Genomic DNA, 25,076 nt, shown 5'->3' with positions numbered 1-25,076 from the left:
CTTTGTTCCAGTACCATGCTGTTTTAATGACTACCGCTTTGTAGTAGAGTTGGAAGTTGGGGAGGTTGATTCCTCCCATTTTCTTTTTCCCAAGGATTGCTTTAGCTATTCGTGGGGGCTTATTTTTCCATATGAATTTCAGGAGCGCATTTGCCTTGCACGCGGCGGACCCGGGTTCGAATCCCAGCATCCCATATGGTCCCCTGAGCATCGCCAGGGGTGATTCCTGAGTGCAGAGCCAGGAGTAACCCCTGTGCATCGCCGGGTGTGACCCAAAAAGCCATAAATAAATAAATATATAGTCTTATAGGAGAAGTAAAATATGATCACATGAAAGCCTTAATATTTTAAGATACTAGTGTGAGTGTGTGTGTATGTGTGTGTCTTGTACTTTTGTGTCTGCTCAGCATTTTTGCCTTTTGGGAACTGATCTTCTCCTAGCTTGTGCAGTTGTCAGTCACCAGGTCTCTCCCGTACCATGCTGGGATTCTTTTCTGAAGAGCATCTTTCTTCTTCTGAGACTGGGCAAGCCAAAAATTTCTGGTTCTGGGATGCTGGTTGGCAAGGCTTCCTCATCCCAAGAGCACCTGTGTTTGAATGAAGCAGTGTAGAAAACGGAGCTGAGGAGATGAAAGGGAGAGATTCCTGATGATTCGTAAGCCTTAGGCCTAGCTGGCACAAAGCTAACTAGAATTCATCCCCAGACTTTCGAGTCAGTGGAGCCAGTGGATAAGCCATGTTGTGTCCTGGTAGCCTTGGCAATACGTGGGCTTGTATCCCTGGAATGCCCAAGGACCTGGGGGGTGTAGGCTTCTCAGGAAGAAGAGGCCAGTGCACTGTTGCCTCTTGCTTTCCATAAGGCCAAGGAGAACCACCAAGGGAAGCAGCATCTGCCAGGGTGGGGTGGGCTGCAGTGGTGATCAGACCCCTGGCCGGGAGCCAGTTCTGTTTCCTGCCCAGAACTCCTTACTGTGCTCCATCTGTCATTAGAATGTCAGTGTCAGTGTGGAGGATGGAATTACAGTGAGCCCCGAGAACTGATTTGGTGACACTGAAACTTCGAAGTCAGATCTCTTGTTAAGTCAAAACTCTCTGCCATGGTAGAGCTGTTTGACTGCTTTCACACTTACTAACCAGTGAAAGAGCAATAAAAACCCAACTCAGGGCAGTGACTAGACTCAACTAGTGCCAATTATCCTAGTTCTGGCTGAGTGTGACTCTAATGTATGTTCTTTGTCACCACCATAGAATTCCTTCTGCTTCTTTTCCTGTACAACGTGTTTGCTTCCCTTCATGATCTCTAAATCAAGGGGATGCAGAGACCACTGTAATAATCGACTTGGGGAGAGTGTGCTCCCTTCTTTAGAACTCTCCAGATTAAGAACTAAGCATGAAATCTATCTGTAAAAAATATCTATTTAGGATTCAAAAAAAATTGTGACAAATCACCAGAGACTTATAGATTCTTATCTCTGCGATCCCTTTAGTCAACTTACCAGAAGAAGAGTGAGCTGTTCTGAAAAGCTCAGCAAGAAACTAGCCAGTCTGCATCTTTAAATCCTGTGTTTTAGAGAGGCATAGCTGAAGTTTTCAGGACCCAGTAGGGTAGAAATGTGATTTTGCTCTCTCTCTCTCTCTCTCTCTCTCTCTCTGTGTTGTGGGGAGGGAGGGAGGGAGGGAGAGAGAGAGAGAGAGAGAGAGAGAGAGAGAGAGAGAGAGAGAGAGAGAGAGAGAGAGAGAGAGAGAGAGAGAGAGAGAGAGAAGAGAGGGAGAGGCCTTTGGAGGAAGCCCTGGAGTTGAGTACGCCTGCTTCCTGAATGAAGCATTGCTTAAAGGTCCCTTGAGTGTGGTTTTCCTCTGAGAACACCCAACCCCAGAATAGTGCGGCGGACTTGCTGGCTGAGGTCAGCAGCTCCAGTGAAGCACGAGAGGCAGAAAGTTTTGCAGTAAGTACATAGTTGGTTACGGGGATGGAAAATCTTAGAAGGTTAAGTCTGGGCCAGAGTCTTGTGTTTCAGGTGTAACGTCTGTCAGAGCCAGTGCATTCTGCTATGGCTAAGGCGTTATTAGAGTTTTGCTTCTTGCTTTATTTGCTTCAGAGACACACCCAGTCGTGCTTGGGGACCACACGATGCTGGGGATGGACCTTGGAAATTTAACATTAGGCTTCCACATATAAACATATGTTTCAGCCCTCTGAACCATTTCCCTGGCCCTATTGACGCATTCTTTTGTGATTTGTGAACTGCCTAAATTAATGCTACCTGCGTGTTTTAAGGGCTAAAAATGGATTTAAAATTCATCTTCTAGCATCTCGGGGCAAAAAATGTCTTTTATCTTTATCTCTTTGTCTATCGCTTTTTTTTTAAAAAAAATAAAAGGTCTTGCAATGTTAATGCTGACTCCAAGTTCTATGTATAAAGTTATTTAAAGGAGAAATACTCTCTCCAGGTACTAATTGCTGGTAGTACAGAGATATATTTTTAACCACCAAGATGAATACAGCTGTTTCTGCGCTTTCTTCTCACCTAGTGTAGGAAGTCAGAGCCCTGTGGAGAGAATTATTCGCTTGACTGGACCTTAGGCACCTCCCACCCCAAAGTTTCCAAAGTCTTTTTCTCTTTAGGATCGGCCGGTGGTGTGTCCTTCCATCTTGCTGAGGGCCCAAAAATGTCTCAGGGCTCAGTATCTGGGCCAAAAAGTGTATTTATGCAGTCGGTGGGAGGGGAGGGGCAGAATTTCACAGATACATCGAAGATAGGCGCTTTTCAAGGAAGTTACATAGTATAGGGTTTTGGTTAAGACAGTTCTAGCCACTTTGAAATGTCTCCTCATAATTCCAGTTTTTAGAACTTTAGTTTGGGGTTTTCATTTCTGTTTTCTACTAAGTTTAATTTCTTATCAGAATAAAATATATTTACAGCAAGCTCATATTTTAAGTCTATTACAGAAATATGATCCCTCACCCCCTTGGAGGGCAAAGATAAAAAGCACGTGTGTGTGTGTGTGTGTGTGTGTGTGTGTGTGTGTGTGTGTGTGCGCGCGCGCGCCTGTGTGTTTCCTAAAGTGTTTTGTTGCTTTAGGACTCAGCCCCAGAAACTATGCATTCTCACATGGTTCTTGTTTAGAGTAGCTGTTTCACTTCCTTTCATCTTCAGTTTGCCAAGTGCGTTGACATCTGTGTTGTCAAAGCAGAAGTCCATGAAAGGAGAGGGAGTACAAAATAAACAAGCTTTCATTTGAAAACCAGGACTGCAGGTGAATTATCTTTTCCCTTTCATTTTATGTTTATTTATTGAACATATTAAAAGAAACTTTTAAATGGTAAGAGTACTTAATTTTTCTCAAAGTTCCTTGGAGGTATTCTCATTTGAGTCTCACAAGTCCCATGAAGGAACCTCCATTGTGGTCTTCAGTGAAACAGGCAGGGAGATTGTGCAATCTGGCGGAGCAGCCTGCTGGCAGGGGTGCAGTGGGGAACTCAGGTCGGCCTGCGGTCTGGCTATAACAGTCCAGTAACTTTGGAAATTAGAGCAGAAAGTGACTCAGTCCCATGTCCTGAAACAATTTAAGATTCCTTTCTTTCTAGCTGTACAGCTAGAAAGTATAGCACATTTTAAAACGTCATTAATTTTGCCATTATTTTTAATGGTGTATAGTGATTGTGTCAGAAATTATTTACATGTTCTCTGTTCTTGGAAATTAGTTGCTTTTCTTTACTCTTTCTTCTTTTGTTATTATAAATAATATTTTGCTATCTTTGTGCACACAATTTTGGATATTTGTTTGTGCACTAAATTCTCAAGCCTGAGATTACTGGATAAAGGGGTTTATCCAGTTTTTCCACAATTTCATGGTGCTTATATATGTTGTTAAATTCTTTTTGTCAACATAGTGTAAGGATACCTGTTTGATTTTGTCTATTCCACTAGTGATGGTTATTATCAGCGGTGGGGGGGGGGCGGGGGAACGTTTATGAGTGGTTTTGTCTACTATAAGTAGACAACAGTTTTTCCACAAGGTTGTTTACAACTTAATTTTTTCTTTTGCTTATTTAATTATTAGGGTCTTTATTTGGGGTTATTTTTAGCTAATTATATGCGTTTTAATTATATAAATTTTAATGATATTAATTCTGCATTTTTTATCATTTTCCTAGATTATTGTTTACCTTTGTTTTATTTTAAACATATAGACCTAACATTTTTAAGCCAAACCTGTTAAATTTGTTTCCTAATTATTAGTTTAAAATGGAGGTTCCTGAACTGATTTGGACTACTAATCTTTTTCGGAAAGAAAATCCTTTCACAAAATAGAAAGCATCCTTTGACCAATTTCACCAGAGACCACTACTGCCCCCACCCAATCCACCCAGTACCCTCTGCGGGGTGAGGTTACTCCCTTTGAAGAACACTAGTTTAGAGAAATATTATCCTAATTCTAGGAATTTATTTCCTTCTAGTTTTCATTGTGTAGGAAGTATGAAAAGTGAATTTAAATTGGCTTTTAAAAAGGAAAGCCAGGGGCCAAGTTTGTCTAGGAGTGATTGCTGAGAGCAGAGCTGGGAGTAAGCCCTGAGTGCTGCCAGGCCCACAGATTAAAAAAAAAAAAGTGATTTTTCCCCTTTGCGTTTATCACTGTTATGATGGCTAGACTGTGGTGGTCCTGGTGTTTGCTAGGCCACACACTTCTAATTATGATGCTTTCACTTTCACTCTTCAGTCAGGCTTGCTGGAGGTTACACACCTGTTGCAACGTATCAGAGACTGTGGGGTCCCCCCTGCGGGCATCATCCTGTCCCGCAGGGAGGACCCTTCGTGGGGCTAAGGAGGGGACTCAACCGAACGAAGAGACGCAGAGCCAGAAGGAGGAGGAGAGAAAGAGAGAGTTTATTCACAGCAGTTACAATACTTATACCTCTTGGTGGGAGGGGGCGGTATGCATGCTTGGACCCCCATAGGAACAATAGTAAAATGCAGATCAGGCATGGGCGTTGGCTAGTGAGAGAGGAATGACAAACTGATAAGATCAGTAAGGTCAGCAGTGGTGACCTTGTTACAGGAATCCCAAGTAAGCTCCGCTTGACTAGAGGATAAGAGCCAGGCTTGTAAAATGGCTCCCTACATCTCCCCCTGTTTTGTTTTAAATTAAATGTGGTCAGGGGAGGCATTGTCCGGTATCCCTTGTGACACAAACACGAAAGCATGAAAGTACACATCTCAAGGGGGGAGATGCGGGCGACACATGTGCTCGGGCACCACATGTGCTCGGCCACATGGGCACAAGCAGCACATGGGCTCAGGCAGCATATGCGCGCCCTTCCTTTGTTCAAGGTGGCCTTTATAGGGTTTCTTCAACTTGCCCCCATGTGGGGCTTCTTCCCAGGTAAAAGTCCGTTGCTAAGGAGGTTACCAGGGAGGTTGGGAGTGGTGACGGTCTTCTTAGGCTGGATCACATTTTAATCAGATTAAGGGAGAGGTTGACAGAATTTGAGGAACTTCATGGGGAGGGGTCCAACCTCCTCAGGGTCCGCTGAAGGTCTTATCAGGTCTGTTTTCTGTATCCACAGGGTGGGTCAGTCTCAGGATTCTCCTTCCTGGAGACTTTATTAATCTGTTTCATTGCCAAGGGCCTTTCCCTATCTACCTGCCTACATCATATTTCCCCCTAGAGATTTCACCACCTTAAATCTTTAAGGGGAAAATGGTCGGTGATCCATCTTCTGAAGCTGCTTCATGCTGACAGAGGGGCGCAGACCCTGCCTGCACAAGGGTGAAACCTCATGCTACCTTAGTTTTAGTGGACCCCAGGCAATGAACTGGTTGGGTTCCTGAAGTTATCTGAAAGAAAAGATCAGATCAATTAGACTGAGGAATGTCACTTTGAAATGATTAGACCCTGGAGATGTGGAAGGTCCTTTCTGACCTAGTAAGGACAAAATAGTTTGCTGTCTTAGAAAACATAAGAGTTAAAGCAATAGAAACCAAAGCAACATAATGCCATACCCATTCCCATTTCTGTCATAAAAACAATGGAAAAGAATAACTGCTTCACCCATTGGTTGATAGAAAATGACTTCCTATGTCCAGATTTTTCTAGTGGCCTAGAAGCACCACGCCACTTCTCAGGTTGGAAAAGCTATCCATCCACTGAAGCTGTCATTTGGAAGCAGTAGATGTTTATACCTTGAATATGAGTATTTGATCATGGCTCCCTACAAGAGACCAGATACTTTGCAGCCAAATCAGGGTGCTCTTGGGTTCTCAATGGGCCTCAGATAGTTCTGGGGCTTTAACTTTTGATCTCTTGTCTGTAAGGTAGTTACTTGCTCTACCACTGAGCTATCCCCGGACCCCTTTTGCTATTTTTATAATGCATAGAGGGAATAAGTTCTATTCAAGAACATTGAATTAAAATATTGATTAAGAGCATAGACTCTAGGGACCAGAGATAGTGCAGAGTGTGCTTCGTGCACTTGACCCAGATGTGCTCTCCGGCACCCAGCAACCAGAAGTGAGCTCTGGGCACTGCTAAGTGTGGCCCCCAAACCGAAAATAAAAATATCATCGACTCTGAAGACAGACTGCTCTGAATGTCTCTGTCTGGTAGTTATTTATAATTTCAGAATAGTAAAATAATTGGATTGTCTGGTCCATGGAATGTTGGGATAAGAAAATAAAAACTAGACTGAAAAAACTAAAATAGTGGAAAATTTTTTGATATATGGTTTATATATATATTTCATATAATCTTGGGAGATACACAGTGAACAATAGATTTGACTTTATAGAGGACTAAAACACCTGGGATCACTGTGTCCTCAATTTTATTCCTTTAATTTTTCTTTTCAGTTTTTGATATAGCTAACCACCAACCTGTGAAATGTTCTAAAACAAACCTAGATTTTCAGCATATCTAAAGGTCAACTTCATGGCTGGCTATACAAGAGAAAACATAATCATGAAAGAACATTGTGTTAAAAATGAAAAATGATTTGTAGTGAAGGTGAAACTCTGAAACATAGTCTGTAAGGCCAACAGGGTTGTTAGATCACAAGGGGATGCTATTTGTGGAAGGAAATAATTCGATTTAGGTATTTAATGGGCAGAAAATGACTCCATTGCCAGTGAATACAGGGAGGCTGCTGTAAGAAGGATGGGAGAGAAGACACTGCAGAGTGTTTGCTTTATTTTGAACAAGTACAAGAGTGAGGTAAATTAGGAACATGTGACAACCTGGGGGACTCAGGGTCCCTCTGAGACAGCCAGCAAGAGCCACAGCTGGCACTATGCTAACAGCTTCCTAACAAGAGGAGATGCTGATGCTTGCCCCCATCCCCTCTCCCCCATGGTCCCACCAGGACTCCCGGGCACATCTCAAAGGAGCTGGGGAGGGAATTGTGCTGAAGGACAAGTGTGAGGTTCGAGGAGGTTGGTGTAGGTGAGAAACAAGAGTCTTTCCTAAGCTGGGGCCTCGAGAGCCTTTGCTGCCCCTGGGGCCTTTGGGGTCTCAGGCTCCTGGCTTGGCTTGAGCCCCCACGGAGACTCCTAAAGGGTCATGGGGGGAGCTGCAGCTGTGGAAGGGTGTTCGGCAGCCACTCTGGGCACTCCTGCCCCTGCAGAAGGTCCTTTCCCCTAAATGCCACACCCCAGCTCCTCTCTTCGAGCAGCACTGTGGCAGCAGGACCAGCTGCCCAGTGAAGTGCTGCAGACTCAGCCTTATGCACAACTGACTTTCTCATGATTTTGGAGGTCAGAAGTCCAAAGGGTCAATTTCCTCTAAAGCCTCTCTCCTTGCTTTGTAGGGAACTGATTCTTTCATGTCTTCACATGGTTGTCCCTCTGTTTGTGTCTGTGTTTGATGAAGGATGCCAGTCATTGGTTTCAGGCTCACATATGATCCTTTACCTTAATCACCTTTATTGGGAGTGTGGGGGAGTTGGGCTACACCTGACTGTGCTCAGGGCTTTCTTCTGGCTATGTGCTCAGGGAGCACTCCAGGCAGGATTAGGGGACCATATAGGGTGCCAGAGATTGAGCCTGGGTCAGACACTTGCAAGGCGAGCACCATACCCACTGTGCTCTCTCCAGCCTCTATCCTAATTGCCTTAGTTGAGAGCACCTGTCTCCAGATACAGCTGCATACCGAGCTACTGGAATTCAGACTCCAATATATGGATTTGGAGCAGACAGGTACAGCTCATAATCAGACAGTACAGCTCATAATCAGAGCCTGGCTCAAATATTATTCAGCCTTTAGGCTTCTCCTATTTCCAAGTACTGTAAACTTTGAGCAGATTTCTTTTTAACACTCTGTCCTTTGGCATTTTTTCATTCTTTCTCTTATTTAAACTGCTCAGAATTACTGAGCATCTTCTGTGTGCCAAGGATCGGTTTGATGCTGGATATACAGAGACAAAGAATATACTTTCCCACCGCCAGCCCTACTGCCGCTGGATGCTTAGATAAGAGACAGATGAACAATTTATAGCAACTGCAAAACAGTGTGATGGATGCCGACACCTTAAGGAGGGGTGTTCTGTCTCTCTCTGGATCACAGATCTGGAAAGCTTACTAGCTTAGGGGCGTCTCTTCTACACCTTGAATGGTGAACAGCAGTCAACAGCTAAAGGAGCTAGTGGGGAGAATCTTGTTGCCCACAGCATGGCGTGAGGGCCTGAAGCTGACAGGGATGCTGGTGTTTTAGGGAAATGCAGAAGTTTAGTGCAGGAGCAGCTCGCAAGAGTGTAAGAGTGGGTGGGAGTTTGGTATGAGGTCGTGAGATAATGGGCTCATGGACATCTTCAGAGGGGGACTGATAGTAGAAGGTTTTAAAAAGCAGGAAGAGGCCAGGGATATTGCTCAAAGGGCTAGAACAGATATTTTGCATCTGGAGCCCTGAGTTTGATCTCTGGCACTGCATGTTCCCGGTGATTATTGAGCACTGTGCTGGGAGTAGCCCCAAGTTACACTGAATATGCCCCCAAAGGAAACAAGTGAAATAGCAGAAAGAACATGGGCAAGTCTTACTAGCAGTGTGGTAGCAAAACAGCAACTATGGCCCTGACCCCCAAAAGGAAATAGCAGTAATTCTGGCCATTGAATTGAAAATCAAGAACAGAAAGAAGATTCTAAAACCAGAGAGACAGGACTCAGTGATTGGTTAGATATGTAGGGGCTGAAGTACAGTGACAACCCATCATTAGTTTTCTGGATTCTCTGTCAACAGATGCTATTTTCAGTGTGTATTTTGATGACAACTCTGCTGAATATATACACCCATGGGACTGCCACTACAAATAAGATAGTGAACCTTCCCATCACCCTCCAAAGTTCCTTTTGTGTCTACTTACAGAAAGTTCTGTTTTAGTCTCTCAAGCAAACACAGATCATTTCTCTGGTACTTTACATTATTTTTACCTCTTAGAGAATTTAGTGAAAATAAAAGCACATACTATGGAATATTTTGGTTTGGTTTTTTTTTTTTTTGGAGGCCACACTTGAAGGTGTTTGGGACTTAGCCTGAGTTGTTATGAGTGAACCCTGGCTCTCTTCTCAGGGGTCTCTCCTGGTGGGGCCTGGGGTACCATATGTGGTACTAGGAACTGAGCTGGGGTTGGGCACGTGCAAAGGAAGCACCTCACCCACTGTACTATCTCTGCAGCCCCACTCTTCGGGGTTGTGTGTCCAGTTTCTCTAATTCATAACACTTCTGAGACTTTGTTACTGGAGAACAGACTCAGGGAGATTGCAGAGGTGAAGGAGCCTGAGTAAGTATCAGCTCACCCCTGAACTTCAGCAACAGTAATGGGGGGCCCAAGGTGCTCCTGCTCTGCCACATGGTGGCCACCACCCACACCTAAATCTGATTGATCCACCCAGCCTGGGAAATAAACCACCACTGGAGTCCTAGTGGAGCCACAAAACCTCAGCCAGGACCAGGTCAGACACTGTCTGGCCCAGAAATAGATGTGAGAGTAGGCTTCGTCCAAAGATCAGATTCTTTGTCTTTGTCAGAGAAAGAATTAAAGGACACTATTGGTCACAGCGGAAGATTTATTAAAGAGGTAGAACACAGTTGAGATGTGGGCATGGCACTCTCAATGGGCAGTGAGCACCAGGTCTTCGGTGTGAGGGTTCTAGAGGAGAGAGGAAACACAATGGGAAAATTGGACATGAAGAGCCGGATTTGGGTGGTGCTGCATTTGCATAAGCATGTATGGACCACATGCTTGCACATATGTTATATGAATGATTGGTATATAATTATGCAGCTATCGGATGTGCGGGATGAGAATCTCTTGCCCTCACGCCTGGCTGTCTTCCCCGGGCCCCCTCGGAGGGGATGGGCTCCAGATTCCCTCCCCACCCCAAGCAGAGCTCCCAGCGGCCGGAGACCACCGGAACCTAGCTACAGCCATGCTCGAGGCCCCTCCCCACACATTCGGACAGGCCTCATGCATGAAAATACGGCAGAGGAACCCAGGTGTGCGTATAATCCAATCAACAGCCAACATCCAGAGAGAGACTTAAAAGCAAGCTCTCAGATATCCATCCTGTATACGGCGATATCCTGTAGCCTACTTCTCCCTCTGGGAGAAACTGGCAAGCTTCTGAGAGTTTCCTGCCCACATGGGACAGCCTTGCAAGCTTCTCATGGTGCATTCATATGCTAAATCCAGTAACAAGCTGGATCTCATTCCCCTGACCCTGAAAGAGCCCCCAGTGCGACATCATTGGGAGGGCCGAGTGGAGAGAGACTTCTAAGATCTCAGGGAAAGGACGAAATGAGAGGTTACTGAGCCTGCTCGAGAAATCAAAGATTAACGGGATTTTGTGATCGTGATCGTGATTGGATGCATATTTGTGGCTCAATAAGGAGGATAGTGAAACGGGATCAGGGTTCTATTCACTGAGCCAGTAGCTGGCTGGAACACTGTCGGAAGTTGGGAATCACAGGGCTGCAGATTAGGGGTCTCGAGACCCTTTTATTTTTCTTCAGCATGTAAGATCATACTTTCTGGTTCTTTTAGCAGTTTTCCACACTGCCTTTCCTACATTAGAGTTACTGGTGCTGTCTAGAAAGGCACAGGCGCACTTGACTGGGAAAAAGGACCTTACTGGAAAAGAACATCTAGTTGGGGAGCAGAGGCTCAGCACATGCTCTCGGGAGAGGAGTGGGGCTTTGGTCTTATGCGCAGCAGAGCAAAGGTGATGAAGCAGCTCATACATATTCTACCAGTTCTTTAAAAAATCATGAATATTCATGAGAGAAAATGGTAAGCATATGCAGTTGAGAAACATACATGGCATGTACAGAAAATGGCAGCACAGTCCCTAAATTGGGGGTATGTATTTTCATATGGTCATGAGAGAAAGGGGACTGGACGCCTTCATTGTGCAGGCTCCACTGGGCTGTGCAGTCCAGCCATGGGTCACTACAAAAGTGTTCTTGAATGCTGGAGAGATAGTACAGCTGGTAAGGCATTTGCTTTGCACACGGCTGACTCAGGTTAGATTCCAGACACCACATATGGTTCCCCGATCCCTATCTGAGCACAAGAGTAACCCCTGAGCACTGCTGGGTGTGGCCAAACAAACAAAAATCTTCTTGAGTGGTGCTTTTCCCTTCTGGAGAAGCCCTTGCTCTCACTTGAACATATATTTCTCTCTCTTTCTCCATTCTTTCCCTCACATTTCTTCCAATTTCTTTCAGTGAAAACTGTTTGCTTGGGGCTGGAGTGATAGCATAGTGGGTAGGGCATTTGACTTGCACACGGCCGGCCCGGGTTCAAATCCCAGCATCCCATATGGTCCCCTGAGCACCGCCAGTAGTAATTCCTGAGTGAAGAGCCAGGAGTAATCCCTGTCCATCGCCGGATGTGACCCAAAAAGCAAAAACAGAAACAAAAACTATTCGCTTCACTTAAAGAAAAAGGAAAAAATAGTGTTCTTGAGGTTCTATATGGTCCAGTTAGAATCAAAATATTATAAAGAGGTGAGAACCAAATATGATCTAATTAGAGAGAAATTTTCATGTCTTCCGGTAGACATTGGGCCATTTTGTTTTAGCATTTCCTAACCCCAGAGAGTTCTAATTTTGGGGCAGCGAGGATGATAAGTGGCCAGCAGGGAAGAGAAGGGACAGAGTTACAGAAAGATTTGATTATTTGGTTCAATACAGGGGGCTGGAGCAATAGCACAGTGGGTAGGGTGTTTGCCTTGCATGCGGCCGACCCGGGTTCAATTCCCAGCATCCCATATGATCCCCTGAGCACCGCCAGGGGTGATTCCTGAGTGCAGAGCCAGGAGTAACCCCTGTGCATTGCCAGGTGTGACCCAAAAAGAAAAAAATATTTGGTTCAATACAGTGAATCTTATTGTAAGTTTAATTCTACAGGAAACTCTTGCACTGTTTTATTTTTTAAAATTTATTTATTTTTGTTAAATCACTGTGAACTACAGTTACAAAACTTTATGTTTGAGTTTCAGTCATACAATGATAGAATACCCTTTCCTCCACCAGTGTACGTTTTCCACCATCAATATCCCTGGTACCCTCCACCCCACCCCTACTCCCGTCCCACCCCTCTTCCCACCTCTATGGCAGATAATTTTCCTCTTACTTTCTCTCTTTACTTATGGGTATTATAGTTTGCAATACATACTGAGAGGCCACTGTGTTTGGTCCTTTATCTACTTTCAGCACACATCTCCCATCCTGAGTAATCCCTCCAACCATCCTTGATGTAGTGATACCTTCTTTATTCCAGCTGCCTTCTCCCCCAGTTCATGAGGCAGGTTTCCAACCATGGAACAATCTTCCTAGCCCTTGTGTCTACTGTCCTTAGGTATTAGTCTCTTATTGTATCACTTGTAGTCCCGTTGATCTTCGATTTGCTCGAGCGGGTGCCAATAACGTCTCCATTCATCCCTGTCGCGTGCTAGTGCAGCCCAATGATATCTGTTTGCTCCAGGAACAGGAAGAGCCTCAAATCGTTCATTCAGGGATTTGATGAAGAAATCTGACCATCTAGTTGGTGGGCGGCCACGAGGTCTTCTGACGTCCCGTGGTATCCAGTCGGTAACAGCTCTATTCCAGCGGTCGTCTATAAATCGCATTACCAGCCCATCTGATTTTTGATGCCTTGGCAAACGAGACAGCATCCTTGATTTTTGACCATCGATGGAGGTCAGAACTCCGGATTCCTCCTTTCACTTAAGTGAGACATGATATTCCCAGCATAGCTCTTTTGATTCCTCTTTGGGATACCCTAATAGCATTCTCATCCTGCTTGCATAGGGCCCAGGTCTCTGAGGCATATGTTACTGCAGGAAGAATGGTGGAATCGAAAAGATGTGCCCGGAGTCGGAGGTTCTTCATTCTCTTAACCACCTCTTCGACACTCTTGAAGGCATTCCACGCTGCTCTCTTCCTCCTGCGCAGTTCTGGCACCAAATCATTCCTCATGTTGATTTCTAGACCCAGGTACACATAGCTGCTGCATTCGGAGATGTTCATTCCATTGAGAGCAAATGGAGCTTCAGGGACCAGTTTGTTTTTCATGAACATCGTCTTGTTGAGATTCAGCTGCAATCCGACCTTTCCACACTCGTGTTCGAAGTTGGCCAGTATTTGTGCCGCTTGGCTACTGTTTGGTGTTATAAGAACGATGTCATCAGCGAAGCCGAGGTGGTGTAATTGCCGACTGTCTATCTTCACTCCCATTCCTTCCCATTCCAATTGTCACATGATGTTCTCAAGGGCAGCACTGAAGAGTTTCGGTGAAATGGTATTACCCTGCCGCACCCCTCTCTTTACATCAATGATCACTTCCTTGTAGAATGGTGAGATCCTGGTGGTGAATCCACAATACAGTTCGAGGAGGATTTTGATATACTGAGTTTGAATGCCCTGTTTGGCCAGGGCTTCAATGACTGCCTCAGTCTCAACAGAATCGAAGGCCTTCTTTAAGTTGATGAATGTCAGACAAAGCAGCATCTTGAACTCTCAAGACACTTCAATGAGTTTGGTCACTGTGTGGATATGGTCTATGTGCTGCATCCCCTTCGGAACCCGGCTTGCTCGCATGGTTGTCCTTCGTCTAGTGTTCTGCCTATTCTATTCAGGATGACACGAGTGAACAACTTGTAGATGACAGACAGCAGGCAGATTGGGCGATAGTTGCCAATGTCGTGGATGTCTCCTTTCTTGTACAATAGAACGGTCCTACTAGTTTTCCTCTGAGATGGAACCTTGAATTCAGACAGGTAGCATGTGAGGAGTCGAGCCAGTGTATTGATGAGTACTGGCGGCAGATTTCAGAAGGGAGAACGTTGGGAACGACATATCCATCCTGCGGAATTTGGTATGTGGGCAGGTGGACATGGCTGTCAAAGAGATTCGAGTAGAAGTCGTGAATAATTTTCTCCATTGCCTTTCTCGAGGATGTGATAGATCCATTGGGACGTCGGAGTGCAGTCATCTTGGTCTTGTAGTAGGCGAAGGACAGGCGAGCGTTGCTAATACTTTTCCCGGCTTCTGCTGCACTGGCCAACACTGCTGCTCTTCTCTCTTTGAGGTCTTCCTTTATCGCATCTCTGCACAGCTTTGTGAGCTCAGTCGTTAGCTTGTGGTTGCCTGAGGCTCGCGCCAAACCACGTCAACGAATGAGCTCGAGAGTTTCCAAAGACAGGCGTCTGTTTGTGGCTTTCTCACTCTCGGCATTCTTCGCACAGACATGGAGGTCCTGAACCAGTCGATCGTATTCCTCGTCGATGTTGTCAAGGACAGCATCTTCCCACGTTGCTGCAATAGTTCCAAAGAGCTTCCAGTTGGTGGTAATTCTAGGAGTTGCCTTCTTAGACTTAAATTTTGCAGACTTTTCTCTCCGGTCTGTGAAGTAGAATTTCGCACGAAGGAGACAGTGGTCCAATCCCGTTTGGAATTTTGGGACAACAGCGACATCGGTCAGCATGTGAGGCCAGCTTCCAAGCTATGGAGTCAACCTCCTGGTATTTTATACTACTATTCTTGGGTATTAGTCTCCTACTCTATCATTTTATATTCCCCAGATGAGTGCAAGCTTTCTATGTCTGTCCCTCTCTTTCTGACTCATTTCACTTAGCATGATACTCTCCATGACCATCCACTTATAAGCTAATTTCATGACTTTATCTTTCCTAACAGCTTAATAGTATTCCATTGTGTAGCTATACTAGGATTTCTTTAACCAGTCTAACTAGTCATCTGTTGTTGGGCACTCGGATTTTTTCATATTTTGGCCATTGTGAACAGTGCCTCAATGAACATACAGGTGTAGATGTCATTTCTACTGTGATTTTTTGCACCCTTGGGATATATTCTCAGAAGTGGTATTGTGGGGTCATATGGAAGCTCAATTTCTAGTTTTTGAAGGAATGCCCATATTATTTTCCATAAAAGCTGGGCCAGTTGGCATTCCCACCAAAATGAAAAGGAATCCCTCTCTCCCCACATCCACGCCAGCACTGGTTATTGTTGTTCTTTTTGATGTGTGCCAGTCTCTGTGGTGTGAGATGATATCTTATTGTTTTTATCTGCATCTCCCTGATGAGAGATGTAGAGAAGTTTTTTCATGTGCCTTTTGACCATTTGTATTTCTTTTTTGAGGGAGCTTCTGTTCATTTCTTTTTCACATTTTTTGATGAGGTTGGAGGTTTTTTCTTGTACAATTCTACTAAAGCCTTGTATATACTGGATATTAGCCTCTTATCTAATAGGTATTGGGTAGATATTTTTTCCCATTCCGTGGGCTCTCTCTGTATTTTGGTCACTGTTTCTTTAGAGGTGTAGAAGCTTCTTAGTTTGACGTAGTCCCATTTGTTTATGTTTGTTTCCACTTGCTTGGTGAGTGGTGTTTCATCCTTAAAGATGCCTTTAGCTTCAATGTTATGGAGTGTTCTGCCTACATTTTCCTCCATGTACCGTGTGGATTCTTGCACTATTTTATAGCACAGCCATGCTATCCGCATATCCACCAGCAATGAATCAAGGTTCTACTTGCCCCATATCCTGCACTTGATCCTGCTTTGATTTTTAAATGTGTGGCCATTCTAACATTTGTAATAATAGCCCATTTGCTTCAGTTTGCCTTTACTTGATGAGTCATGATGGTTAACAATTTTTCATGTGCTTGTTTACCTGCAAAGTATCTTCTTCAGTGAGGTTTATGTTCAAAATTTTCATCATTGAATTGTGTTGGCCATTACTGAATTTTGTGGAGTTCCTTATAAATTCTGGAATCAAGTCCTTTATCAGTTTTGTTTTGCAGATGCTTCCTTTCCCCTCCCCTTGTCTTTTTTCTTCACAATGTTTTTTTGGTTTTTTGGTGTTGTTTTGTTTTGGCTTTTGGGGCCACACACCCAACAATGCTCAGGGCTTACTCTTGACTCTGCTCACGGATCACTCTTGGTGGAACCCAGAAGCCATATGTGGTGTCAGGGATTGAACCTGGGTTGGCCACTGGCAAAGCAAGAAACCTACCTGTTATACTCCCTCTCCAGTCCAACACTATCATTTTGTGGGGTGGGGGATGCATACCGACAGCCCCCAGGCTGGCGTGGTGCTGGCCTGCACACTGAGCTTACTCATGGGCCCTCTAAGCCATCATCTCCCTAGACCTCAACAATGTCTTTTGAAGAGCAGAAGTTTTAAATTTGATCGAGTTCAATTTTTTTCAGAAGTTTATTTTTATGCATTCTGCTTTGGGTATTGTTGGGAGGGCAGGGCCGTTTCCTGGCCCCAGGTGGGGAGCAGAGCCTGTGGACATCCAGAAAGGAAGTGGATGGTTTGGGGCCCAGGGCACTGTGGGGAGCTGAGCTGGATAAGAGAGCAGCTGCCCTGTCATTTGCTGTGCTGGGGGACCTGAGGGCGGGGTGCAGGGGTAGAGGGCAGAGTGCGGGGGTGCGCCTCCAAAGCAAAGACAAGGCAGGGGAGGCTAGGACTTGGCTCGTGCTGTTTGACTTGGTTTGAGGGCCAGGGCTCACATCAGGGAGTCACAGAGATTCCGTGGGGGGCCCTGGCAGCAGTTCATTGGCTCTGCCTTCTCCCCTAGGGCCAGATCCTGGGGCTGTTTCTTACAGATTCGCCTCCAAGGACCATGCAAGGGACACGAGGTAATCCCAGGAGCAGCCTGCAGCCTCCTCCTCATATTTGAGGCTATTGTACCCGTTTAAAATAGAACAGCAGAAGCATTTTGTGCTGGGAGTGACAGCGTACCGAGTGTGCCAGGCACCAAATAACTCCACAGCAGTCGCTATCTGGCACTATGGGACAAGTGCTGAAGCCCCGGGGTAAGAAGAGTATTTCAGGAATGAGAAAACAAGAGAAATCGCTATCTTGGTGATCTCACTAAATCCCATGTCAGTATGAAATCCAGAGCAAAGGTAGACTTAGCCTGTGCGAGGAGGGGCTTTGCCCGTGGAGGGGTTGTGTAGGCTGCACACAGAGGCCCATGTTCAGGCGTGCGTGAGCTTTCTGCACCCTTGCACCTGCAGAGGTTCCAGGGAAGCTCTGTCTTCCCTTCTTTCCTTCCTGCCGCTGGGTGAGCCAAGCAGGCTGTCCCCTAGGTCTGCGCCGTTGGCTTCCCCCGACTGTGTAGCCACTGTTCCTGGCACTTCTGGTATGGCTTTCACCACTGCATCTTTGCTAAGCCCTTTACCACTCCCGAGCCATGGCAGGGAGCTCCCCTCGACACGCTGCTCCTCCTGGCACACTGCCAGTTTTCTTGATAGCTGAAAGGTGCCACAGAGTCATGTCTCAGTCTTGTCCCCGAACATACTGAACTAGTATGATCTCAGAATATCTCATGGAAAGAGCTTTTTCAAGTGTGGTCTTTTGTTTTTGCTTTGTTTGGGGTTTCACTCAGCAGTGTTCAAGGCTTACTCTTGGATCTGTGCTCAAGGATAACTCTTGGCATTGCTTGGGGCACCCTATGTTGCCCTAGAATTGAATTCATGTCAGCGGCTTGCATGGCAAACACTTTAGCCTCTGTACTAGCCCTCCAGCCCCCAAGTGTTGTTTTAATGACCACTTCTGGCTGCTGAGGACACGAGTTCTCTCAGAAAGCTCATCAGTTCTCGGGACTCCAAGACAGAGTGCCAAGGGTCCTTTGCAGCTGGCCTCCAGCGTCTCTAGGCCGCAGCCCTCGGTGTCAGTGGGCTCCAGTTAGAACTCTGCTCTTGCGAGGGGTTGTTTTCAGGTGACTGTCACTGCTACAGAAAACTCACTTCTACCCTGTGCTTGGCCTCTACCACAGGTCTCCAATGGTGCCATTGCACCATCTTCAAAGAAGAGTGTCAGTGCTGATCAGGAAGCAAGGGAGGGGAGCCGGAGAGATAGTACAACAGGTAAGGTGCTCGCCTTGCATGAGCCTGATCCAGGCTTGATCCCTTGGACCCTGTATGTTCCCCTGAGCACTGCCAGAAGTGCTCTCTGAGCGTAGAGCCAAGAGGACCCCTGAGCACCGCAGGCTTGAGGAGTAAGGAGCCTGCCCTGGCAATGACTCAGGGTCACTATGATCTCAAGTGCCTCATGCCCCATTCTCCTTCCCCATACTCTACTATCAGTCTGAGAGGCACCGTAGAGCCAGCCCAAGACTGACCCATCTATTGCTGGGAGTGGCCCTTAGTCTCCTGAGCCTTGGGAGCACCCCTCCCAAAATAGGAGGAAGAAAATAATAAGAGTCCAAGACTTGGATTTTTCCCTGTATAACTTCTATATGTTGAAATTTCAAATTTTACTTTATTAAGTTGGTTGTTCCCATTGATAGAAATGAGTGAAGATGGCTTGGGCATTTGTCAGCTAATTCCTCCCTTGGCATTCGGAGAGCCCCTACCTGGGGTGGAAGATGCCATGTTGAGGAACCACGGGAGATGGGCACAGGTCTTTTAACGCTGAGAAAAATAATGTCTGGTCCAGTAGGGAAGGGAAAGTGAGCCCTCTGAGAAAGTCCTACCCTAGACGCCCCTGGCTCTGCAGTGTGGCCTCACGGGGATCTGGGTGGATTCCTATCTCTGATGTACACCTAGAATGTGGGTAGGGTTCTCCGGGTCCTCTCCTAGCAAGGCGCTGTTGTTCCTTCTGTTGGGGGGGCCCCTTTGCAGTTTACTGGTGTTGTCACCCCTTACGATATCATGTGGCCAGAGGCTAGTGATTCAGGCACAGCAAGCAAAGCGGGTAGTGGGTGTGCTGAGAGCCCAGTGCTCTGATCACAGGAGCACCTTGGCGTGCTGGGCTCAGGAGTGCTGGGGAGAGGATTTGTGCCCTCGCCTCTGGGTCTCTGTAGTTCAGGCTCTGGGGTGTGGGAGGAAGCTTGGGGTTCTCTCAGTGGGCTGGGGTGGGTGGGGCAGTTGCTGTGCACGCCCTGCCTGTCCCGAGAGGAAACCCAGCAGAGGGAGTAAGCACTGGCTGGCCTCTTGTCCTAAAGACTGCGCCACCGACATCACAGGGCTTTGCCCCTTGGCCCATTTGACTTTCAAGCCCCAGTTACAAATAAACAGGAAAATCTGGACAAATTATGAGGTAGTTGAATTTGACACTTTTAATTATAGAGTCCCTAAGTCTATTGTTACAATCAGCTACCACTTAACAAAGCATCGAACATAAATCCATTTATATTATTTCAGTTAAGACATCTGAAAAAAAATTTTCTTTCACATCTGGTGGTATGCAGGGCTTACCCCTGACTCTGTGCTCAGGGATCACTCCTAGTGGTATTCAAGGGATTGTATGTGGATAAGTCCAGTTCAGCTGTGTACAAATACTACCCATTGTACTGCCAAGACATCTGAAATATTTTATTTTTATTTCTTTTTCTTTTTTTTTCTTTTTGGATTACACCCAGCAATACACAGGGGTTACTCCTGGCTCATACACTCAGAAATCACTCCTGGCGGTGCTCGGGGGACCATATTGGATGCTGGGAATTGAACCTGGGTCAGCTGTGTGCAAGGCAAATGCGCTACCTGCTGTACTATCGTTCCAGCTCTGACATCTGAAATCTTAACCATAAAAATTTTTAAATGTTGGGGTCAGAGCAATAGCACAGTGGGTAGACACTTGCCTTGCACGAGGCTGACCCAGGTTCCAACCCCCACATCCCATATGGTCCTCTGAACACAACCAGGAGTTATCCCTGAGCCAGGAGTAACCCTGAGCACTGCCAGGTGAGCTCGGGCCTCGTACACAGGACAGAAGCACCACGATGAGTATGGGATGAGGATAGTGTTCCTAGAGCATCCGTGGTGGCACAGTGAAGTGGATAGTTAATCAATGGTTGTGACGGTGTCTGGTGTTAAAAACCCTGAAGAAATGAAGAACTACAGGTATACAGGGTGGTGGAGTTACAGTAGAGTAGGGAAAACTGGTCTGTTCACGGAAACATCTTGGGCAGAAACCAAAAGGGAAAGACCCCCTCACCGCTGGTCCCCTGAGCCCCACCCCGCAGGAGCAGGCAGAGCATTCTGGGCAGCAGGAACAGCAAGTGCCTGGCTCCTCCCGAGACTCAGCCAGGTTGGGCAGTGCGCGGGAAGCCTGAGCACTGACATTGGCAGGAGCCCCAGGGAGGGCTGTGGGGACTGGCGAGGGCAGGGGGAGGCGCTGCAGCCGGGACACACAAGCGCCAGTAGGGAGCGGCTGAGTTTTCTGGGGGTCTGCGAGCGGGGGTGAGAAAGGTCTCAGAAGAACGTCTGAACTGGCAAGAGCGATACAGCGGGTAGGGCATTTGCCTTGCATGCGGCAGATCCGGGTTCGATCCCTGGTCACCGTTATGGTCACCATTATGGTCCCCTGCGCACTGCCAGGAGTCATTTCTGAGTGCAGAGCCAAGAGTAATCTCGACAGGTGTGACCTTGAAACAAAAACAAGGACACAAAAACAGACACAGCATATGGGAATTCTTAGCTGCTTGAGCCCCTAGGCGGGGCGGGGGGAGGAACCGGCAAGTGCTCAGCGCGAGTCCCAGGTGGGTGCAGCCTGATGTAGTGTGTCCCTGAGTGGGTACGGGTTGGTGGCAGCTCCTCAGATTCTCTCTGCTGCCACTGCCGTGAGGCACAACTAGTATAGCCGCAAGACAGCGATCTCTCCGTGTCCCCACCGCTCCCCTCAGGCCGGGCAGGAGGGCAGGGTTGAGCAACACTGACTGAAAAATAAACTGAACTTGAACCTGGATGTGAGGGCCGGGTTCCGTTCTTGGTAGCATTTGTCTGCTCCCCACCCAGCACTGCTGCGCATGTGGCTTGGTGACCCCCAAGTATCAGAGGGATGAACACCAAATCAATGGTGTCAATGGAAAATCAATAACCTAAATGTCTCCTGCCTTTGAAAACAGAATTGAGCTTTTCAAAGTCTGTCCAGATTCTGGGAAGGATGAACTCTTGGGAGGACTTCCTGAAGGGGCTGTGCTGTGCCCTCTGCGGGTTTGGTGGCAGTCAGGTGTGGGTGGGAGGCTGCCCCCTAGAACCAGCTCCCAAGCCACTGCACAGCTAAGTTCTGGGGAAGTCCAGGAGCATCCCGAGGAGTCCTCTGACACAGTTGGAGGCCCTGAGCTCACTTTGGAGGCAGCGGTAGTTGACACTGGCCAGGCCATGAGTGTCAGGTAGCAGTGTTGAGCTTTCTGTGCCTTCTATGTCCAGGCTTCGTACCTTCCTGGTAAGTTCAAGAAGGACAGATTAGAGGGAGGCTTGACTGGGGGGAGGTGTGTGACAGATCAGAGGGAGGCATCACCTGCCCCTCCTGCTCTCACAGCTAAATCTTCTCAATTGGAGGTCGTAGCTTCTGTTTGGGGGCCCAGTGCACTTGGGGTCCAGATGCTTCCTCCACTCACCACTGCAATCCTAAGGGCGCTGATGGTCCTACCACCCAGGGTTCTAAACCCTCTTATATTGCTTCTCCAAATCCTGCTCCTCACTCCGTCATCCATATTCCTGAGCATGGCTTGCTGGCACGCTGACATGCTGTGGACAAACAGGAGCAGGCACTGGACCCCAAGCTAGAACTACATTCTAGACATTCTACCCCAATAGAGAGGGAAGCCTCAGATTTCCTTCTGCTCTACTATTTTTGTTTTATTTTTATTACATTAAAAATTGTAATAAGATACACATACTATTTAATTGTCCTTATTTGGAGGGTACACAGCTCAGTGCATTAAGTCCATTCGCTTTGTTGTATAGCCCTCACCACCACCCAGTGTGGAATTGTTTCCTCCTTACAGATTCAGAAACCTTCTCCCTTCCTCCCCCCACCCACTAGCAACCACCACTTATCCGCCAATGGATATCGGGTTGCTCTTACCTTTGGACTATTGTGAGTAATGTTTTTATGAACAAAGGTATACAAGTGTCTCTTTGAGACTTTTCAATGACTTGGGAATCTATCCAGATATGGATTGATGAATCATATGTTAAATCCATTTCTGTATTAATTTTAAAAAAATGAAAGCCCAGTTATTTACAGTACTGTTAATGATAGGATTTCATGCAAACAGCAGCTGTTTGCATGAAACACATGCAACCATGCCTTCTATCTAAGTGTCCCCACCCTCAGCCTACCTTCCTACCCTCATTTTCCTGTGCCTGGTAAGCTCAGTTCTATAGACCAGTTCTCAGGATAATCTGAGGGACACTGCAGCATGTTACATTTCCGTCAATAGTGTGTGAGAGGGCCACATGCCCCACTTGTTTGAGGCCCTGGACTTGATCCCTTACCCACAAAAAACAAAACCAAAAAGGTGTATAAGAATTCCAAGGGCCAAAGATTTTTTTCCCCTTCCCCCCCTCACCCCTCTGCCTTAAATTTTCAACTTCTTTATAATCTCTGTTGTGAGTTCACAAAATAATGTGTGGGTCCAGTGGGAGGGGGGGCTGCTGTGATGATGCGTGTGCATTGGGTGTCCCAGAGCCACCTCCGTCCTTCACAGGCCTCCCCAGCAGAGACAGAGAGACGGGGAGACGGGGAGACAGGGATCACAGCCTGATGGTAAAAATGGCCCATTTAATTAAGAACTGCTACCATACTTATAGGATATCTGAGGGAGTTGAAGAACAGGACCTAGGTGTGATTGATCATTTATGTTGGTAAGACATCTAGAAATTTACATGGATCATTTATATGGATAAACATAGGAAATTCTCTTGGGCTGATTAACACAAGGAGACACTGTCTCCTAGGGACATCTACATTGCTTTTATCTTTCCTTCTAGTTGTATATGTTATCAACACTTGCAGTTGTTTGGATAAACACAGTGAAACAAAGATCACAACACTTAGTTCTCTGGGCTCTGAGAGCAAGCAAGGCTTTTACCATAAATCCCAAACTAAATCCTCAGGTCAGTTCAGCTTCTCCTTCCCCATAGGGGGCCTATCTCTTCAGTCATAAACAACAAGACCATGTTTTTATGCTTTCTAGACATACCCCATTTCGATGCCTGGGTACCTTTTCCACTCTCCTCAGGTCCATCCCAGTCCCACGGTAGGACCTCCCTTTTGGGGTTTTAGTTGCTGTAGTTCCTAAAACTGAGTCAATGATGCCCAGAAGTAGATATATTTCAGAGTCAATCAACTCCCAAATATTTGGAGCATAGCATTAATGGTCTTTCTGTGTTTAACCAAAGAACACTGCTCTATAGTAAAATATAAAAAGGATATAGGGGAGATATAAAAGCAGGTACAAATACACAACACTTCAAATACAAAGCAGTACAAATACAATGTTCAGAATTACCAGACCGTTTTGGCTTATAAGAACTTATAAGAAATCAAGACTGACTTGGGGAACTGTAACAATGAGAGGTAAAATACAAAGGAAAGGTTAAAGATAAACTTTAACTAAATTAGGAATGCTAGCAAGGGCATGATAAGCTTCTCTGGGAGGAGGAAAAGGAGCAGTTCACTGATGAAGCCTAAGACACTTAGGGTTGATATCCAACATTTTTATTTTCTTCTCTCTCTCTCTCTCTCTCTCTCTCTCTCTCTCATAGTAACAATTCTAATGGGTGTGATTGCATGTCCCTAATCATCACTGTAGTTGCTTGAATGCCCCTAATCACCAATGATGTTGAACTTCTTTTCATGTACTAATGGACCATTTGTACATTTTCTTTGGAGAAATATCCATTCAAGTCCTTTGTCCATTTCCCAATTACCTTTGTTTTTGTTATTGAGTTGTAGAAGTTCTTTATAATCCTGGACTATATTAGTTTACTGGAGTTGTATAATAAATACAGACTGTGTGATTTAAACAACAGAAATTTATTTCTTGTGATGTTAGAACCAGGCAAGGCCAAGATCAGGGTGCCAGTTGATTTGGTTCTTAGTGTGTTTTTTGTTCAACCTATGTTTCTAGAGATTGTCCATTGAATGGTTTTTGTGTACTGTAAAATGGTTTTGTTTTTATCTTATTTATCTCCAGCAGATCATTTGAAACTTTTCCTATAAAAAGGGATTTTTTTTAGTATTTTGTTTTCATCTCCTTTTCTTTCTTTTTTTAACTGAAATTCAAAATTTTAGAGCACCATGATTTACAATACTGTTAATGATAGGGTTTCATAGATACAGTGTTCCATCACCACACCCTCCACCATAGTGCCCGCCCATTCCCCAACCTAACACCACAAGCCCCATCATGATAAGCTCAGTTCTTTTCTTTTCTTTTCTTTTCTTTTCTTTTCTTTTCTTTTCTTTTCTTTTCTTTTCTCTTTTCTTTTCTTTTCTTTTCTTTTGTAATGAATCACTGTGATTCACAGTTACAGACTTACAAACTTCCATGCTTATGTTTCAGTCATACAATGATCGAGTACCCATCCCTCCACCAGTGCCCGTTCTCCACCACCAATGATCCCTATATCCCTCCCACCACCCCTCCATCCCCACCCCCGCCTCTGTGGCAGGCGCATTCCTCCTTTCTCTCTCTCTCTCTCTCTCTCTCTCTCTCTCTCTCTCTCTCTCTCTCTCCTTTTGGGTGTTGTGGTTTGCAATACAGACATCATATTCAGTCTACAGTCTACTTTCAGCACACATCTCCCATCCTGAGTGGG

General features: G+C 45.9%; 1 protein-coding gene across 5 annotated transcripts in view; it reads left to right on the top strand.

Moving 5' to 3' along the window:
- The window catches only part of SPECC1 (sperm antigen with calponin homology and coiled-coil domains 1), a 457,476-nt gene that overhangs the window by 36,938 nt on the left and 395,462 nt on the right, over positions 1-25,076 (top strand). For all 5 annotated transcript variants that reach the window (XM_055139258.1, XM_055139256.1, XM_055139257.1 and 2 more), the window contains exon 2: positions 18,299-18,389. The gene's annotated coding sequence lies outside the window, so the exon portion shown is untranslated. The remainder of the gene's footprint in view (positions 1-18,298; positions 18,390-25,076) is intronic.

The sequence above is a fragment of the Sorex araneus genome, chromosome 5 (assembly GCF_027595985.1).
Source record: "Sorex araneus isolate mSorAra2 chromosome 5, mSorAra2.pri, whole genome shotgun sequence".
Taxonomy (NCBI): domain Eukaryota; kingdom Metazoa; phylum Chordata; class Mammalia; order Eulipotyphla; family Soricidae; genus Sorex; species Sorex araneus.
Note: the sequence above shows the minus strand (reverse complement) of the source record. Positions and strands in the feature narration are given on the sequence as shown.